General features: G+C 47.4%; 1 long non-coding RNA gene across 3 annotated transcripts in view; it reads right to left on the bottom strand.

Moving 5' to 3' along the window:
* LOC132834327 (uncharacterized) overlaps nucleotides 1–16,441 on the bottom strand; it is a 109,052-nt gene extending 92,611 nt beyond the window's left edge. Inside the window, exons 1-3 of one of the 3 annotated variants that reach the window (XR_009647173.1) lie at nucleotides 16,188–16,441; nucleotides 12,337–12,464; nucleotides 1,953–2,087 (exon numbers count right to left, since the gene is read on the bottom strand). This is a non-coding gene — a long non-coding RNA (uncharacterized LOC132834327). The remainder of the gene's footprint in view (nucleotides 1–1,952; nucleotides 2,088–12,336; nucleotides 12,465–16,187) is intronic. The other 2 variants (XR_009647171.1, XR_009647172.1) reach the window with 2 other exon arrangements.
* Nucleotides 16,442–20,338: the final 3,897 nt, after the last annotated feature.

Here is a 20,338-nt window from a genome sequence, read left to right as displayed (position 1 = left end):
GACCTTACAGAGGCTTATATGAACATGAGCGGTATGAGCGGCATTGAGATTGCACAGACATTTACGAGGCCTGTTCTGCAATACTCTGTGCAGTTCTGGTCACCCAGTTATAGGGAGGATCTTATTAAGCTGCAGGGGATTCAGAAGAGATTTACCAGGATATTGCTGGGTATGGAAGGCTTGGGTTCTGAAAAATGGCTGGATAGGCTGAGTCTTTTTTCACTGGAGCCTGGAGGTTGAGACATGATACTATAAAGGTTTATGAAAAAAATGAGGTATATAGATCAATTTAATGGTAGCTGCCTTTTCCGCAGGATGGGAGAGTCTCAAGAGGAGGGGCCACATTTTTAAGGTTAGAGGAGAGAGATGTTCAAAAAAAAGATATGGGGCAATTTGCTACACCGAGGGTGGTTTGAGTGTGAAATGAACTTCCTGAGAAAGGGGTTGATGTGGGTACAATTACAACACTTTAAAGATATTTGGATAAACAGGTGAATAGGGAAGGGTTGGAGTGCTATGGGCCAGCAACAGGCAGCTGGGAAGAGTTGAGTTTAAGATGATGGTGGGTATCAGCTGAAGGGTCAGTTTCCATGCTGTATGGCTCTATGACAAGAATATGGTTTTATTCCATTATTGAAGAAAGGATCAGGGCTGGGTCCACTAATGTGCATCATCTACATAAATGATTTGGTTGAAAATATAGAAGTGATTGTGCGTAAGTTTGTTGATGATCAAATTAATGGTGTAGTGGGCAGTAAATACGGATATCAAAGGGGGTCTTGACCAACTGGGCCAGTGGACCAGGCAATGAAAGATGGAGTTTAATTCAGGTGTTGGATTTTGTTAAGACAAACCATAGAGGACTAATACAGTTAATGGAAGGGCTCTGGCCAGGGTTGTCGAATAGAGAGAAAGAGAGAGAGAGAGAGAGAGAGAGAGCGAGAGAGAGAGAGAGAGAGAGAGAGAGAGAGAGAGAGAGAGACCAGGGGGTGCAAGTTTCATTGTTCTTCAGAAGTGGCATACCGGATGGACAGGGTGGGAAAAGCGACGTTTGGCAAATTTGCCGTCATTGACAGATGAATCCTCGGGGTGGCCCTAAGAATGGTGAATAGCCAAGGGTAGGTGAGTCCAAAACTCGAGGATATAAATGGGACGTGAGAGAGCAAGGATTTGAAGGGGGAGCTGACGGGGAACATTATCCACAGAGGATGGTGCATAGACGGAACAGACTGCCTCAGGTACATGGGAGAAACAAGAACAATTACAGCATGGAACAGATATTTGGGAGGTACATTGAGAGGAGAAGGTTTGAAGAGATAAGGGCCAAATACAGGCAAATGAGACTCATTCAGTTTAGGTAACATGGGCAGCATTGAGGAGTAGGACCACAGGTTCTGTTTCCGTGCTGTATCACTCTGTATCCAGTTAAAGAGGATTAGTGTACCAAAATAAGGCATGTTGTGGACACTGAAACAAGTTACAGCGATAGGGATGGTAGTCTGGAATGCAGTACGTCTCAACTATGTGGAGGGACTATCGGGAAGGGAGGAGGTTACAGGGACAACTACTGTTATAGGAGTTAAAAATGACTGAAGACACTGGTGCACAAGCCATGCCACAGATACAGCGTTGCAGAGTAGTGAGTCTTAATACAGTGTTGGAGGGAGAACACAGAACAGAAAGATCCCAGGCAGCATTCACACCCTCTCGTGGGAGGCCTGCTTTCCCCTCTGTTGTCCTGATGCTCACTAAGACAGCACAGGCCTGGACTGATAACTCTGAACTCCCGATGCTGTCTCAGTGCAACGTAAGTTAAAGTAGATGTGGTGATTGAGCATGGGGTGTGTCTATACTGTGCTCCCCACCCAGCACTGTGTCTATATCATGTATTGTTAGCCGATGTTTGCAGCCCTCCCATTGCTCCCTGCTCTGTGCACTGTGCATGATCTTACCTCACTGCAGGATTTATTGAAGGCTCCATATCTCCCTGCCCTTTGTCTCTCTGGCTGACCAACCATCTTCAATGAGGTGATGGATGAGACACACAGCAGTTGGGAAGTCTATTGAGTCAGTAACTTCCTGAGTACCTACAGGAGAGAGAGAAATAGACAGAATGGAAAATTAGACTGATTCAGTGAGGGTTACACAAGGAGAATGGAAATGAACCCCACAGATATCTGGAAAATCCCACTCCATCCCTGGCCTGTGATGTTGCGTCTCTCTGGAGCGGAGAATTCTGTTGGCCCAGGATCTGGAGTAGCTGCAAGAGCGAGAGACATTGACAGAGGCAGCAATTAGACCCTCACAGGGAGGGATACCACATGGAGAGAGACTAAGTGATATCACCGGAGTGCTGGAAGACTTCAGGATCACACAATCATGTTGGAAGAATGGGTTTAGCTTCATGTATCAGTGTTCAGGGATGAGCAACCAGTGAGCAGGTGAAGTGATGGCCTAGTAACATTATTGTTAGGGCATTTGTCCAAAACCTCAGCCAGTGCTCAGGGGAGGCAGGTTTGAATCCCATCATAAGATATGGTGGAATTTAAAATCAATAATTTTAAAAATAGCAATTAACAATCCATAAACAAATATGAAACCATTGCTGATGTACAAAAATTACAATCCCTTAGATTAGATTTTGTACAGTGTGGAAACAGGCCTTTTGACCCAACCTGTCCACACCATCCATCCAAAGATTAACCCACTCAGACCCTTCTCTCTCGACCAAATACACCTAACATCATGGGCAATTTAGCATTGCTAATTCGCCTGACCTGCACGGCTTTGGACTGTGGGAGGAAACCGGAGCATCCGGAGGCATTTCATGCAGACACAGGGAGAATGTGCAGACCCCACACAGCCGCCTGGGGCTGGAATCGAACCTGGAACCCTGGTGCTGTGAGGCAGGAGTGCTAATCACTGAGCCACCGTGGCGTGCACTTCGCCTTTTGACAACGAGATCTGATCATCCTCACTTGGTCTACACGACATACCCACAGCAAGGTGTTTGCCTCTCAATTACCCTCTGAAATGGCCGAGCAAGCTACTCAGCTCATGGGCAGGTAGGGATAGGTAATAAAGGCTGGTCAGTCAGAGACACCCACATCCCCTACCTGACTTCTCAAAAAAATCTAATAGAATGGTCCCACTGGTATCGTGGTGGGCCCAGTGACCTGGGTCCTGGCCAATCATGTCAGTAGGTTTATGGACAGGGCTTTAAACTGACAGAGAGGATGCTGGGACAGGATCCAGATGAAAGGAATTTTCCAAATCCGAAGAGAAAAGGTGAAGCATCGGAACAACATGGGAATGTGACTGAAGGCAAGCAGGAAGGACCAGGAAGGGTCAGCGATTAACTAAAACTGTACATCAGTGAATAGGTTTGTGACAGGAAATTGTGGGAAAGAATAAATTATTTCATTTTTGAATGGATGAAGTCTTATCAATAAGGCAGATGGATTAGTGACACTGAGATAAAAAAAAAAGGTTTAGACACCAGAGAGATATGGTTACAGGGTGAACAAAAGGTGGACATAAATATTCAATGGATCACAACCTTGCGGAAACTCAGGCCAAGTGGGCAACGCTAACAATAATGGGTAAGAAAGGCATTACAGAGAAAGCATTTGGTCTCAGATCATGAGGAAGAATCAGTCTGAATGTAAATTCTGGCTACTACTTGCCAAGGACACAAGCAGCACAACAGTTTTAGACACTGAACAGTATTCCCTTGCTCATCACTGCATTACACAGGAACTCATTGGAATTTTTTAAACAAACACATTGCGATAATTTTGGGAAACATCAATATTCACAAAATGTGGGACAGTCACACTGACAACAGTGATATTGGAAGAGGAGTTTAGACAATTAGTTTTCACTGTTTCTTTGAATAACAAATTGTGCAACTGGCGAGGGACATAACTATCTCAGAGCGACCGTTGTGTGATGAAACTTCGTGAATGAGTAATGTCACCTGGAGAGATCCTCAGGGAAATTGTGATAAAGTGCAGCTTAAAGAAATATAAAGTTTTAAAGTGAATCACAGAAAGCACATGCTACAACTAGAAACAAAGTTAGCCAATTACGTGAGTTTGAGAGGAGAACTGACCAAGGTAAACAGCCTAAACAGATTGAAACATGTGTCTGTAAATGAACAGTGGAAACCATTTAAAGGAGCAGTGTAAAACACTCAACAAAAGGACATTCCATTGAAACAGACAAATCCTCAGCAAGAAATTCCCATCGGTCCCTCACTCAAGTAAAAAGGATCATATTAGATTATCGGGCTTAGAGGATCACCGAAAAGTACTTAAAATCCTGAAGTGAGAGAATGTTTTAGCAGTAAGTTTTAAAGGGATTGCAAAGGGTCTGCTCGCAGGAGGAGGTCAGATGGAAGAGGGAATAATTGTCAAGGTTTTATGTCACAAAAGGAACCGGGAGAGCTGAAGGTGCTGGAGGTGGTGAGAGAGTTACACAGAGTGGTCAGGGTCTGAAGGGTGTTACAAAGCCAGTACAGATTGCTGCAGGTGGGAGGGATTTGCAGAGGTAGGGAGGGACATAGGTATTTTTATTTATTCATTCATGGGATGTGGGTGTCACTGCCTGGACCAGCATTCTTTGCCCCACTGCTAATTATCCAGAGTATAGCACAGAGTCAGCCATATTGCTGTGGGTCTGGTGTCCCGTGCAGGTTAGAATGTCAGTTGTTCTTCTCTAAAGGATGTAAGTGAACCAGATGAGTACTTCCTACTGGTCAACAATGCTTTTATATACAGCCACAACATGACATCCCAACTCCTACTCTTATTGCTCTGCCCAAAGAAGGTAACCATCCCAAATGCCTGCTTCACCAGCCTGTCTACCTGTGACACCACTTACAAAGAGCTATCTACCTGCATCCCTGGGTCTCTGACTGACAACACCACCCAGGGCCCGAACACTAACTGTACAGGTCCCACCCTGGATTGTTTCATCAAAAAGGAACACTTCACATTTATCTAATTAAACTCCATCTGCTATTCTTCAGCCCACTATCCCAGCAGTACTGTTAATCTTGTTGTATCTTGGATAAATTTCTTCACTGTCCACTTTACCAACAATTTCAGTGTCACTCAAAAAACGTACTTACCACAAAACCAATATTCCCATCCAAACCATTTATCCAAATGACAAACAACAGGGGACCAACTTCACCGCTGGTCACATGCCTCCAGTCAGAAAGACAACATGCCTCCCATTGCCCTCTGTCTCCCACCATCAAGCCCAATTTTGTATCCAGTTGACTAGCTCCTCCTGAATGCCATATCCTTTTACATTGATCTGAGCTTATTACCCATTTCCCAGACGGATCGTAGAACACAGAACAGTACAGCACAAGACCTTTCGGCCATGATGTCATGCCCACCTTTTACCCGACTGTAAGATCAAACTAACTGACATACCCTTCATTTTGCTCCCATCCATGTGCCTATCCAAGAGTCTGTTAAAATGTCCTGCTCCACCCACCCAACACTCTCTGTGTAATGGACCTACATCTGAAATCTCCCCTTACCCATCCTCCAATCGCCTTACAATCATGCCCCCTGGTACCATGTATGCCATGGGATAAAGAGGTCTCTCACTGTTCACTCTCTCTTTGCCTCACACCACCTTGTTCACTTCTACCAAATCACACCACACCCTTCTTCACTCCAATGAGAAAAGCCTTAGCTCCCTCAACCTTTCTTCATAAGACATGCTCTCCAGAACAGGCAGCATTCTGGTAAATCTCTTCTTTACCCTCTCTCAAGCATCCACATCCTTCCTGTAATGAAGGGATCAAAACTGAACACAATATTCTAATTGGGATCTAAACAGGGCTGTATAGAGCTGCAGCATAACCTCACGGCTTTAAAAACTCAATCCCCCAGCTAATGAAAGCCGATACACCATATTCTTTCTTAACAACACTATCAGCTTGGTGACAAATTTGAGGGGATCTCTGGTCATGAAATCCAAGATCCATCTGTTGCTCCACACTATCCAGTATTCTGCCTTTATCCCTGTATTCTGCATTCAAGTCTCACCTTCCAAAATGCATCACTTCACACTTTTCCAGATTTGACTTTATCTGCCACTTCTCAGCCCAGCTCTACATCCTGTCAATGTCCCATTGCAATCTCCAGCAGACATCCACACTATTCACCACTCCACCAACCTTCGTCTCATTGGCAAAGTTACTAACCCACTCTTCCACTCACACATCCAAGTCATTCATAAAATCACCAAGAGCAGAGGTCCTGTAACCTCTCCGTGCAGAAAACCACTGGTCACCGAGCTCCAGGCTGAATGCTTTCCATCTGGCATCACCCTCTGTCTTCTATGGGCCAGGAATTCTGTATCCAGACAGACAGGTTTCCATGTATCCCATGCTCTGTACTTTCTCAATGAGCCATAAATGCATTTTGTCACATTCTCAAAGGATTCAATAAGAATTGTGAGGCATGACCTGTCCCTAACAAAGCCATGAGACTTTCTCTAATCAAACTATGGTTTTCCAAGGAATCATAAATCCCGTCTCCCAGAGTCCTCTCCAATAATCTGCACATCACAGAGAGAAGACTGACAGGTCTGTGATTCCCAGAATTATCTCCATTCCCTTTCTTGAACAACACATGGCTGATTCACCTAACCTGCTCATCTTTGGGTTGTGGGTGGAAACCGGAGCACCCGGAGGAAACCCATGCAGACATGGAGAGAATGTGCAAACTCCACACAGACAGTCACCTGGGGCTGGAATTGTAATCGCGTCCCTGGTGCTGTGAGGCAGCAGTGCTAACCACTGAGCCACCGTACTGCCCCATGTAACTCTCTAGAGCCCTGCTTCGGATCTTTGGTTCCTCAACCTTAAGTCAGCTTCCTTCTTCCTCTTGACTAGATGTTGTACATCCATTGGAACCTTGTTAAATGCTTTGCTGAAGTCCATGTAGACAACGCTGACTGCTCTGCCTTCATCTATCTCTTGGCCACCTCCTCGAAGAGTCAATCCAGTTTGTGAAATACGGTTTCCCACTCACAAAGCCATGCTGAATATCTCTAATCAGCCCTTGCCTTTCCAAATATATGTAGCTCCTTTCTCTCAGAATCTCCTCCAACAACTTACCCAGCACTGGCTCACTGCGCTGTGATTTCCTGGCTTTTCCCTGCAGACCTAAAGTGATGGAATAGCATTAGCCGCCCTCCACTCTTCCGGTAACTCATTGTGTCTGATGATAATATAAATATCTCTGTTAGGGACACCGCAATCTCTTCCCTAGCTTCCCATGAATATTCAAGGATAGACCTAATGAGCTACTGAGGATTAATTAACCTTTATTTGTTTTAAGATTCCAACACTTTTTCTTCTCTGTTGAGGATTCTTTACAAGACATCACTATTTATTTCCCAAGTTCCCGAGCTTCCATGTCTTTCTCCACAGTAAATTCTGACAAGACTATTTTGTCTAACATCTCACCCACCTCCTGATAGTTAAGGGGCCCGATTCTCTACCAGGTTACTCTTTAGCCCTTATTGAAACTTGTGTAAAGGTTTCTGAAAATTTAAATAAACCGTATCTTCGGTACAGCCACTCCTACACCCGTATCTATCCTGCCATTTATACTCACACCAATAAAAATACAATCCTACAGGCTCAAAGCAACATTCTCTTTTTATTAAGTGTGTTTCTAAGGGTCCAGTTATTGTTCACTGACATATCCTTTCAAACACATTCCAGCTCCCGACCTACTATCAGGCCAACACTGTTTGGTTTCAGACTGGCAGCAGAAAGGGTTATGGGAGTTCGTGTTTAACAAACTGAAAAAGGGAGCTTACAGGTTCAACAGGTAATAGATGTTTTGGAAATAAGGAGGGTCATGGGGACTGAAGGACATTATGGAGATAGGGAGTGATGTGGGGACTGAATGAGATTATAGACATAAAGAGTGCAGTGGTGACTGAAGAACATCATGGAGGTAGGGAGTGCTGTGGGGTCTGAAAGGGGACAAAGAGATCGGGAGGGCTGTTGGGCCTGAACGCAGTTGCACAGATCAGGAGGATCATGGGAATTGAAGGAGGTTACTCTGAATGGGAGGGTCGTTTGGTCAGGGTGAGATTATGGAGATAGGGAGGGTCGTGGGGCCTTTTGGAGGTTATGGAATTAGGGAGGTTTTGGGGAAGGGTTCAGGTTACATGGATGGGAAGAGTCGTGGGGACTGAAGGAGCTTATGGAGATAGGGAGGTCTGTGGGGACTGAAGGAGGTTATATAGAGAGTAAGCTTATAGAGAACCACAGGAAAGAAGAGCAGATATCGTCCATTTGACCACAGAGTCGGTCCCACCATTCAATATGATCAGGACAGATATCTAACCCAGTACAGTGTTCTTGCTTTCACATCTTAATCTGATATTATAGTGACTACTGGCATTCAGTGATACAGCGGGCTGTAGTCACTGGGACGGGGGTAGGGGGGTGGGGAGAGTCTTACAGAGAGTGGGAGGGTTGTGGAAGCTGGGACAGGTGACAGATACAGGGAATGTTTTAGGAATGGGAGGACTTTACAGGGATTTGGAGGAATGCAGGGATGGGACGTGGTAACAATCACAGGGAGGATTTTGAGAGCTCGATCTGAGACAGGTACAGCTGAGAACAGAAGTGAGTCAAACAGTCAGGACAGGCAGGGACAAGGTAGGACTAATAAATTAAACTGCATTTATTTCAATGCAAGGGGCCTAACAGGGAAGGCAGATGAACTCAGGGCATGGTTAGGAACATGGGACTGGGATCTCATAGCAATTACAGAAACATGACTCAGGGATGGGCAGGACTGGCAGCTTAATGTTCCTGGATACAAATGCTACAGGAAGGATAGAAAGGGTGGCAAGAGAGGAGGGGGAGTGGTATTTTTGATAAGGGATATCATTATAGCGGTTCTGAGGGAGGATATTCCCAGAAATACATCCAGGGAAGTTATTTGGGTGGAACCGAGAAATAAGAAAGGGATGATCACCTTATTAGGATTGTATTACAGACCCCCCAATAGTCAGAGGGAAATTGCCAAACAAACTTGTAAGGCGATCTCAGCTATCTGTACGAATAATAGGGTAGGTATGGTCGGGGATTTTAACTTTCCAAACATTGACTGGGACTGCCATAGTGTTAAAGGTTTAGATGGAGAGGAATTTCTTACGTGTGTACAAGACAATTTTCTGATTCAGTATGTGGATGTACCTACTAGAGAAGGTGCAAAAATTGACCTACTCTTAGGAAATAAGGCAGGACAGGTGACTGAGGTGTCAGTGGGGGAGCACTTTGGGGCCAGCGACAATAATTCTGTTTGTTTTAAAATAGTGATGGAAAAGGATAGACCAGATCTAAAAGTTGATGTTCTAAATTGGAGAAAGGCCAATATTGACGGTATTAGGCAAGGACTTTTGAAAGCTGATTGGAGGCAGATGTTCGCAGCTAAAGGGACGGCTGGAAAATGGGAAGCCTTCAGAAAATGAGATAACAAGACTCCAGAGAAAGTATATTCCTGTCAGGGTGAAAGGGAAGGCTGGTAGGTATAGGGAATTCTGGATGACTAAAGAAATTGAGTGTTTGGTTCAGAAAAGGAAGGAAGCAAATGTCAGGCATAGACAGGATCGATCGGGGGAATCCTTAGAAGAGTATAAAGGAAGTAGGAGTATACTTAAGAGGGAAATCAGGAGGGCAAAACGCGGACATGAGATAGGGCTGACAAATAGAATTAAGGAGAATGCAAAGGGTTTTTACAAATATATTAAGGAAAAAAGGGTAACTCGGGAGAGAATAGGGCCCCACAAAGATCAGCAAGGCGGCCTTTGTGTGTAGCCGCAGGAAATGGTGGAGATACTAAATGAATATTTTGCATCAGTATTTATTGTGGAAAAGGATATGGAAGATATAGACCGCAGAGAAATAGATGGTGACACCTTGCGAAATGCCCAGATTACCGAGGAGGAAGTGCTGGATGTCTTGAAACGGTTAAAAGTAGATAAAGCCCCAGGACCTGACCAGGTGTACCCGAGAACTCTGTGGGAAGCTAGAGAAGTGATTGCTGGGCCTCTTGCTGAGATATTTTTATCATCGATAGTCACAGGTGAGGTGTCAGAAGACTGGAGGTTGGCAAAAGTGGTGCCACTGTTTAAGGAGGTGGGTAAAGACAAGCCAGGGAACTATAGACCGGTGAGCCTGAACTCAGTGGTGGGCAAGTTGTTGGAGGGAATCCTGATGGACAAGATGCACATATATTTGGAAAGGCAAGGACTGATTAGGAATAGTCGACATGGCTTTGTGCGTGGGAAATCATGTCTCATAAACTTAATTGAGTTTTTTGAAGAAGCAACAAAGAAGATTGAGGAGGGCAGAGTGACAGATGTGATCTATATGGACTTCAGTGAGGCATTCGACAAGGTTCCCCATGGGAGACTGATTAGCAAGGTTAGAACTCATGGAATACAGGGAGAACTAGCCATTTGGATACAGAACTGGCTCAAAGGTAAAAGACAGAGAGTGGTGGTGGAGGGTTGTTTTTCAGACTGGAGGCCAGTGACCAGAGCGGTGCCACAAGGCTCAGTGCTGGGCCCTCTTCTGTTTGTCATTTACATAAATGATCTGGATGCGAGCAAAAGATGTATAGTTAGTAAGTTTACATATGACACCAAAATTGGAAGTGTAGTGGACAGCGAAGAAGGTTGCAACAGGATCTGGACCAGATGGGCCAATGGGCTAAGTGGCAGATGGAGTTTAATTCAGATTAATGCGATGTGCTGCATTTTGGGAAAGCAACTCTTAGCAGGGCTTATTCATGTAATGGTAAGTTCCAAGGGAGTTTTGCTGACCAATGAGACCTTGGAGTGCAAGTTCACAGCTCCTTGAAAGTAGAGTCGCACGTAGATAGGATAGTGAAGGCGGCATTTGGTATGCTTCCCTTTATTGGTCAGAGTATTGAGTACAGGAGTTGGGAGGTCATGTTGCGGCCATACAAAACATTGGTTAGGCCACTGTTGGAATGCTTTGTGCAATTCCGGTCTCCTTCCTGTCAGAAAGATGTCGTGAAACTTGAAAGGGTTCAGAAAAGATTGACAAGGATGTTGCCAGGGTTGGAGGATTTGAGCTACAGAGAGAGGCTGAACAGGCTGGGGCGGTTTTCCCTGGAGGTTCGGAGGCTGAGGGGTGACCTTACAGTGGTTTACAAAATTATGAGGGGTTTGGACAGGATAGGATAAATAGACAAAGCCTTTTCCCTGGGGACAGGGAGTCCAGAATTAGAGGGCATAGATTTAGTTTGAGAGAGGAAAGGTGTAAAAGATACCTCAGGGGCAACCTTTTCAAGCAGAGGGTGGTAAGTGTATGGAACGAGCTGCCAGAGGATGTGGTGGAGGATGGTACAATTGCAACATTTAAGAGGCAATTGGATGGGTATATGAATGGGAAGGGTTTGGAAGAATATGGGCCAAGTGCTGGCAGGTGGGACTAGATTGGATTGGGATATCTGGTCGGAATGGACGGGTTGGACCGAAGGGTCTGTTTCCGTGCTCTACATCTCTATGACTGTATCACTCGTGGAGGTTATAGAAATAAACTGCGTGGTCGCGTCTGGAGGAGATTAAAGGTATAAAGGTTTGTAGTTACTGAAGGAAATTACATCAGTCGGGACCAGCACAGTTTACAGAGACTGAGTGTGTCTTAGAGACAGGAAGAGTATATAGTCATCAATAGAAATGCAGAGACTAATTTATGAGAGAAGCAGGGCCACTCTGCTTTGTGCCCAGAGACAAGGAAGAGTCTAACAAGGAGGAGGTTACGAAGGTACAGAGCTTTTTTGTTGTCATGACGGGAAGGTTACAGAGATCATGAAGGTAGTAGGAGTTCAACAAAGTCACAAAGACAGGGAGGTTTTTCAGGTCTGGAAAGGACTACACTGACAGGGATGGCTTAAGGAACTGAAGAGTTAATTTTCTTCAGTTAAGGAGAGATGTGACAGAACCCAGGATTAAAGGCAAAGGCAGAAACTTGGAGAGTTTTACTGATATGAGGAGCTTACAGGGATAAGCAGGATTGTAGGGGCTGATAAAGATAGCGGAAGTGGTATCCATGAAACAGACAGTGGAGAAGCTGGCAGACATAGGGAGGGTTCTGTTGAACAGATGAATTGACAGACAAGATGGTGATAATGAAGCCAGAGAATGTTCTCATGTTCCTTTCCCAGCATTGTTCCTACATCATGCCCTCAGGGTCTGAATTAAAGCCCATGAACTCCTCCCTGAGCTGTTTACTGTGAGTGATCTTACCGGCTGCAGGATTTACTGAAGGCTCCAGATCTCACTCTCCATCTCTCTCTGGCTGACCAACCAGCTTCAATGTGGTGATGGACGAGAAGGAATTGGGAATTCTGCTGAGTCAGGGACATCAGGAATACCTACAGGAGACAGAAGTAGACAGAATGGGAAATTAGACTAATGCAATGAAGGTTACACAATGGAGAATGGCACTGAGTCCCACAGAGATATGGAAATTCCCTTCTCCATCCATGGCCTGTGCAGTTGCTTCCCTCTGGAGTGGGGAATGCTGTTGGCTCAGGATCTGGAGTAACTGCAAGAGTGAGAGACACTGACAGAGGCAGCCAATAGACCCACACAGTGAGGGATATCACATGGAGAGAGACTGAGTGATATCAGCAGAGTGCTGGAAGGTGTCAGGATCACACAATGGTATCATCAGAAGTGGTTCTGACCAGTGAGCACTGCTCCCAGTACTCAGGGAGGACTGAGCTATTTTATTGGGATAGGCTCCTCTGGTACCAGGATTATGCAGTGTGCTATAAACGGACACAGATGAGGAGAGGGACAGGTCTGAGGTGAATGGAAATTCCCAAGTCCAAAGAGAAAAGTTGAAATATTGGAACACCATGGAGATGTGGACGAAGACCAACAGAAAGAAACATTAAGGGACTGAGTTTAATTAAAATACAACATTGTCAAATAGATTTGTGACAGGAAATTATTGGTTAAAATAAAGTAAATGCCATTTCCGCCCCTCACAATTCCTCATACAACACAAGTGACATCACTTCCGCCCCCACACCATTGCTGATGTCACACACTCAGTGACCTCCACGCCCCCCCCACTGCCCGTGTTTGCCACCACTTCTGTCCCCACCAACACCACTCACCTGCATTCTGCTGACACCGCTCCCAAGTCCCACCGTCACCATCCCCGCTCCCAGGTCCCACCGTCACCATCCCCGCTCCCAGAACCCTGAGGGGAACACCACCCCTGTTCATGACTCCATCCCCATCCCCCTAACACCACACCCACTCCAGTTACAGGCACCGTCCCCTCCCCCAGCACCACACCTACGCCTGGTCCCAGCTCCCACTCCTGCCGAATTTTCACCATTCCCCCTGACCTCCCCCTCACTGAGGACGAGTGATCAGTCCTCAGCAAAGGCCTCATCTTTATCCTCCTCCGTCCAAACATCAATTAATTTAATACACGCCGTGATATCGAACACTCCTTCCACTGCCTCCGCCTCAAAGCTTATTTTGACAATGAACACTCCCACCTATTTTCTGAGAACCCCTTTTCCGGCCTCCAATACACTCCATCCACCTGGACACCCCGCGCTGGCCTATTACCTGCCTTCGATCTCTTCATTTCCAACTTCCACCGACACATTAACCGCCTCAACCTATCTACCCCCTCCCCCACTCAAACCTCTCACCCTCACAACGTGCAGCCCTCCACTCCCTCTGCTCCAATCCCAACCTCACCATCAAACCAGCAGATAAAGGGGGTGCAGAGGTAGTCTGACACACTGACCTCTACACCGCTGAAACCATGATGTCAACTCAAACATACCTCCCCCTACCACCCCCTCTACCATGACCCACCTCCCATCACCAAACCGTCATCTCCTAGAGCATACAGAACCTCATCACCTCAGGAGGAGATCTCCCACCCACAGCTTCCAACCTCATTGTCCGGGATCCCCCACTGCCCGGTTCTACCTCCTGCCCACGATCCACAAGCCTGACCACCCTGGCCGACCCATTGTCTCAGCATGCTCCTGCCCCACTGAACTCATGTCTTCCTACCTCGACATTGTCCTATCCCCCAGTCCAGGAACTACCCACATTCGTTCGAGAAACCACCCACACCCTCCACTCCTCCAACACTTCCGTTTCCTTGGCCCCCAACGCCTCATCTTCACAATGAATATCTAATCCCTCTACACCTCCATCCACCATGACCAGGACCTCCAAGCCCTCCGTTTCTTCCTCTCCCGACGTCCACAACAGTACCCTTCCACCGACACTCTCATTCGTTTGGCTGAACTTGTCCTCACCCTTAACAATGTTTCGTTCAAATCCTCCCACTTCCTCCAGACCAAAGGGGTAGCAATGGGCACCCGCATGGGCCCCAGCTATGCCTGTCTCTTTGTTGGCTACGTAGAACAGTCCATCTTCCGTAGTTACAATGGCACCACTCCCAACGTCTTCCTCCGCAACATTGATGACTGCATTGGCACCACCTCGTGCTCCCTCGAGGAGTTTGAGCAATTCATCAACTTCACCAACACATTCCACCCTGACCTTAAATTTACCGGGACCATCTCCAATACCTCCCTCCCCTTCCTGGCCCTCTCCAGCCCCTTATGACAACTGACTTGACACCAACATTTTTTACAAACCTACCCACTCCCACAGATGTCTAGATTACATATCTTCCTATCCTACCGCCTGCAAAATTCCCAACCTCTATTCCCAATTCCTCCGCCTCCGCCGTACCTGCTCCCAGGAAGCCACTTCCACCACAGAACACACCAAATAGCCTCCTTCTTTAGGGATCGGAATTTCCCTTCCCACGTGGTAAAAGATGCCCTCTAACGCATCTCGTCCACATCCCGCACCTCCACCTTCAAACCCCACCCCTCCAACCGTAACAAGGACAGAACGCCCCGGTGCTCACCTTCCACCGTACCGACCTTCACAAAAACCAAATCCTCTGCCGCCATTTCCGCCACCTCCAAACGGACCCCACCACCAGGAATGTATTTCCCTCCCCACCCCCTCCACTTTCCGCAAATACCATTCCCTCCGTGACTACCTGGTTAGTTCCATGCTGCCCAAAAACCCACCCTCCCTTCCTGGCACCTTCTCCTGCCACCGCAGGAACTGTAAAACATGTGCCCACACTTCCTCCCTCACCTCTATCCAAGGCCCCAAAGGAGCCTTCCACATCCATCAAAGTTGTACCTGCACATCCACCAATATCATTTATTGTGTCCGTTGCTCCCGATGCGGTCTCCTCTACATTGGGGAGACTGGACACATCCTAGCAGAGCACTTTAGAGAACATCTCTGGTACACCCGCACCAATCAACCCCACCGCCCTGTGACCCAACATTTCAACTCCCCCTCCCACTCTGCCAAGGACATGCAGGCCCTGGGCTTCCTCCACCACCACTTCCTCACCACCTGACGCCTGGAGGAAGAACGCCTCACCTTCCACCTCGGAACACTTCAACCCCAGGGCATCAACGTGGACTTCACCAGTTTCCTCATTTCCACATCCCCCATCTCACCCCACCTCCAGCCTTCCAGCTCAGCACCGCCCTCATGACCTGCCCTATTGGCTTATCTCCCTTCCCACCTATCCACTCCATCCTCATCTCTGACCTATCACCCCCATCCCCAACCCCATTCACCCATTGTACTCATTTCTACCTTCCCCCATCCTCCACTCTGACCTATCACCTTCTTCTGCACCCCATTCACCTATTGTTGCCCCCTCTCATTTATCTCCCCACTCTGCAGGCACCCTGCCTGTGTTCCTGATGAAGGGCTTTTCAAATACATTTCAAATATGTGGAGGGACTATTGGGAAGGGAGGAGGTTACAGCGATAGGACCTGTTACAGGAATTAAAAATTATTGAAGACACTGGACCACAAGACATGCCAAAGATACAGTATTGCAGAGTAGTGAGTTTTAATATAGAACTTACATTGGGGCGGTGATTGAGTCTGGGGTGTGTGTGCACTGTGCTCCCCTCTAGCACTGTATCTATGTCATGTTGTGTTAACAAATGTTTGGAGCCCTCTCATTGCTCTTTGCTCTGTGCACTGTGGGGGGCCTTACCTCGCTACAGGATTTATTGAAGGCTCCAGATCTCCCTGCCCTTTGTCTCCCTCTGGCAGACCAACTGCGTTCAATGTGGTGATGGACAATCCACCCAGCAGCTGGGAAGGCTATTGAGTCAGGACTTTCCTGAGTAACTACAGGAGACAGAGAAATAGACAGAATGGGAAATTAGACAGATGCAGTGAGGGTTACACACGGAGAATGGCACTGAGTCCCACAGAGATCTGTAAAATGGAGCGATATTAAGTAATAGTCCCAGATTGCTGGAAGATGTCAGGATCACACAGTCATGTTGGAAGAATGGGTTTAGCTTCATGATGCCCTGGTATCAGTGCTCAGGGATGAGCACCCAGCGAGCAGGTGAAGTGATGGCCTAGTGGTATTTTTGCGAGAGAATATATCCAAAACCTCAGCTAATATTCAGGGGAGGCAGGATTGAATCCCGCCATCTGAAAAGGAGACATTTGAAATCAATAATTTTAAAAATAATTATTAACAATCCACAATTAAGTATGAAACCACTACTGAAGTGTAACAAATCCAAACACTTGTCCTTTAGAGAAGGACATCTGCCCATCCTGACCTGGTCTGCACGACGTACCCACAGCAAAGTGTTTGCCTCTCAATGACCCTCTGAAATGGCCGAGCAAGTTACTCAGCTCAAGGGCTTCTAGGGCTGGGCAAGAAAGGCTGGTCAGCAAGAGACACCCACATCCCAGACCTGATTTACAAAAAAAAAATCTATTAGGATGGTCCCCCTGGAACTGTGCTGGGACCTGTGTCCTGGCCAGTCATGTCGGTAGGTTTATGGACAGGGCATTAAACTGACAGAGAGGATGCAGGTGAAAGGAGCTTTCCAAATCCAAAGGGAAAAGGTGAAGCAATGGAACAACATGGGAATGTGGCTGAAGAGAAGCAGAAAGGAACAGGATGGGACAGAGTTTAACTAAAATTGTACATCAGCAAATAGATTTGTGACAGAAAATTGTGGAAGAGAGGATATTATTTTTTTTAATGGACAATGTTGCTGTAATAAGGTAGATGGATTTGTGACACAGAGATAAAAGAGATTTAGACACCAGGGAGACATGGATACAGGGTGAACAAAAATATTCAGTGGTTCGTAATCTCATGAAAACCCAGGCAAAAATGGGCAACGTTATCAATAATGGATAACAAAGGCATTACAGAGAAAGCATTTGGCCGCAGATCATGAAGTAGAGTCAGTCTGAATATAAACTCTGGCTACTACTTGCCAAGGACACAAGCAGCAGTTTTAGCCACCAGACAGCATTCCATTGCTCATCACTGCATTAAACAGGAACTCATTGGAATTTTTTAACAAAGGCATTGTGATAATTTTGGAAATCTTCAATATTTGTATAATCTGGGACAATCACACGGTCAACATTGATATTGGAAATGGAGTTCGGTTAATTTTTTTTCAGTGTTTCTTTGAAAAACACATTGTGCAACTGTTAAGGGACATAACTATCGCAGAGCGACCGTGTAATGAAACTTAGTGAATGAGTAATGTCACCTGCAGAGATCCTTCGGGAAATTGTAATAAAGTGCAGTTTAAATAAATATAAAGTTTTAAAGTGAATCACAAAAAGGGCAATCACAAAACTAGGAACAAAAATAGCCAATTACATGAGTTTGAGAGGAGAACTGACCAAGGTAAACAGGCTAAACAAACTGAAATATGTGCCTGTAAATGAACAGTGGAAAACATTTGAAGGGACAATGCAAAACACTCAACAAAAGGACATTCAATTGAAACAGTAAAAACCTCAGCAAGAAATTCCCACTGATCCCTCACTCAGGACAAAAGGGATCATACTAGATTATGAGGCTGAGAAGATCACCAAAAAGTACTTCAAATCCTGAAGTGAGAGAGTGCTTTAGAAGTAAATGTTAAATGGATTGCAAAGGGTCTGGTAGCAGGAGGAGTGCTGTGGGAATGGGAACCACGGTCAGGGTGGAAAGGAACAGGGAGAGGTGAAGGTGCTGGAGATGGTGAGAGTGTTACAGAGAGTGGTCAGGGTGTTACAAAGCCAGTCTGAATTGCTGCAGCTGGAGGGGTTTGCCGAGGTAGGGAGGGACATAGGTATTTTTATTTATTCATTCATGGGGTGTGGGTGTCACTGCCTGGAACAACGTTCTTTGACCCCACTGCTAATTACCCAGAGGGCAGCTCAGAGTCAGCCATATTGCTGTGGGTGTGGAGTCACATGTTAGCCAGACCAGGTTAGAATATTTGATGTCCTTCCCTAAAGGAGGTCAGTGAACCAGATGAGTTCTTCCCGCTGATCAACAATGCTTTTATAGTGGCCTGACCAATGTCTTGTACAGATACAACATGACATCCCAACTCCTACGCTCAGTGCTCTGCCCAATGAAGGAAACCATCCCAAACGCCTGCTTCACCAGCCTGTCTACCTGTGACACCACATTCAAAGAACTGTGTACCTGGGTCACTGGATCTCTGACTGAAAACACTACCCAGGGCCCGAACAATAACTGTACAAGTCCCACCCTGGTTTGTTTCACCAAAATGGAACACTTCACATTTATCTAATTAAACTCCATCTGCTATTCTTCAGCCCACTATCCCAGCAGTACTGTTCATCCAGGGACACACACACACACACACACACACACACACACACACAGCGAGGAAGGGACACGGACACACACAGCGAAGGGGGGAACATGCATCCGCGCACACACACACACACACAGACACAGCGAGGGAAAGGACACTCACACACAGTGAGGGGAGGACATGCACACACATACACACACACACACACAGTGAGGGACACACACACGAGGGAGGGACACACACAGGGGACACACACACAGCGAGGGACACACACACAGCGAGGGACACACACACACACACACAGCAAGGGACACACACACACACACAGCGAGGGAGGGGGGACACGCGCACACACACAGCGAGGGAGGGACACACACACAGCGAGGGAAGGGGGCACACACACACACACACACACACAGTGAGGGACGGACACGCACACATACACAGCGAGGGAGGGACACACACACACACAGCGAGGGAGGGGACACGCACACACAGCGAGGGAGGGACAAACGCACACACACACAATGAGGGAGGGGGACACGCACACACACACACAGCGAGGGAGGGGGACACGCACACACAGCGAGGGAGGGGGACACACGCAAACACACACACACACACACAGTGAGGGAGGGACACGCACACACACACAGCGAGGGAGGGACATGCGCGCACACAGCGAGGGAGGGACACACACACACACACACACAGCGAGGGAGGGGGACACAAACAGCGTGGGAGGGGGACATGCACACAGTGGGGGGGGACACGCACACAGTGAGGGGGGGACACACACACAGTGAGGGGGGGGGACACGCACACAGCGAGAGGGACACACACACCACACACGCACACAGCGAGGGACACACACACACACACCACACACACAGCGAGGGGGGACACACACAGCGAGAGGGACACACACACACACACAACACACACGCACACAGCGAGGGGGGGACACGCACACAGCGAGGGTGGGACACGCACACAGCGAGGGGGGGGGACACGCACACACAGCGAGGGAGGGGGACACACACACAGCGAGGGAGGGACACGCACACACACAGGGAGGGTGGGGGGACACACACACACAGAGCGAGGGAGGGGACACACACACACAAACATACACAGTGAGGGAGGGACACGCACAGATACACAGCGAGGGAGGGACAGACACAGCGAGGGAGGGGGACACTCACACAGCGAGGGAGGGGGACACGCACATAGCGAGGGGGGGACACGTACACAGCGAGGGTGGGGACGTGCACACAGCGAGGGAGGGGGTGCGCACACAGCAAGGGAGGGGGACACGCACACACACAGTGAGGGAGGGACACGCGCGCGCACGCATATACACACACACACACACACACACACACACACACACCACACACAGAGCGAGGGAGGGACACACACACACAGCGAGGGAAGGGGGCGCACACACACACACAGTGAGGGACGGACACGCACACACACACAGCGAGGGAGGGACACGCACACACACAGCGAGGGAGGGGGACACGCACACACAGCA

This window comes from Hemiscyllium ocellatum, chromosome 39, assembly GCF_020745735.1.
Source record: "Hemiscyllium ocellatum isolate sHemOce1 chromosome 39, sHemOce1.pat.X.cur, whole genome shotgun sequence".
NCBI lineage: Eukaryota > Metazoa > Chordata > Chondrichthyes > Orectolobiformes > Hemiscylliidae > Hemiscyllium > Hemiscyllium ocellatum.
This window is presented reverse-complemented; position numbering and strand designations above follow the sequence as displayed.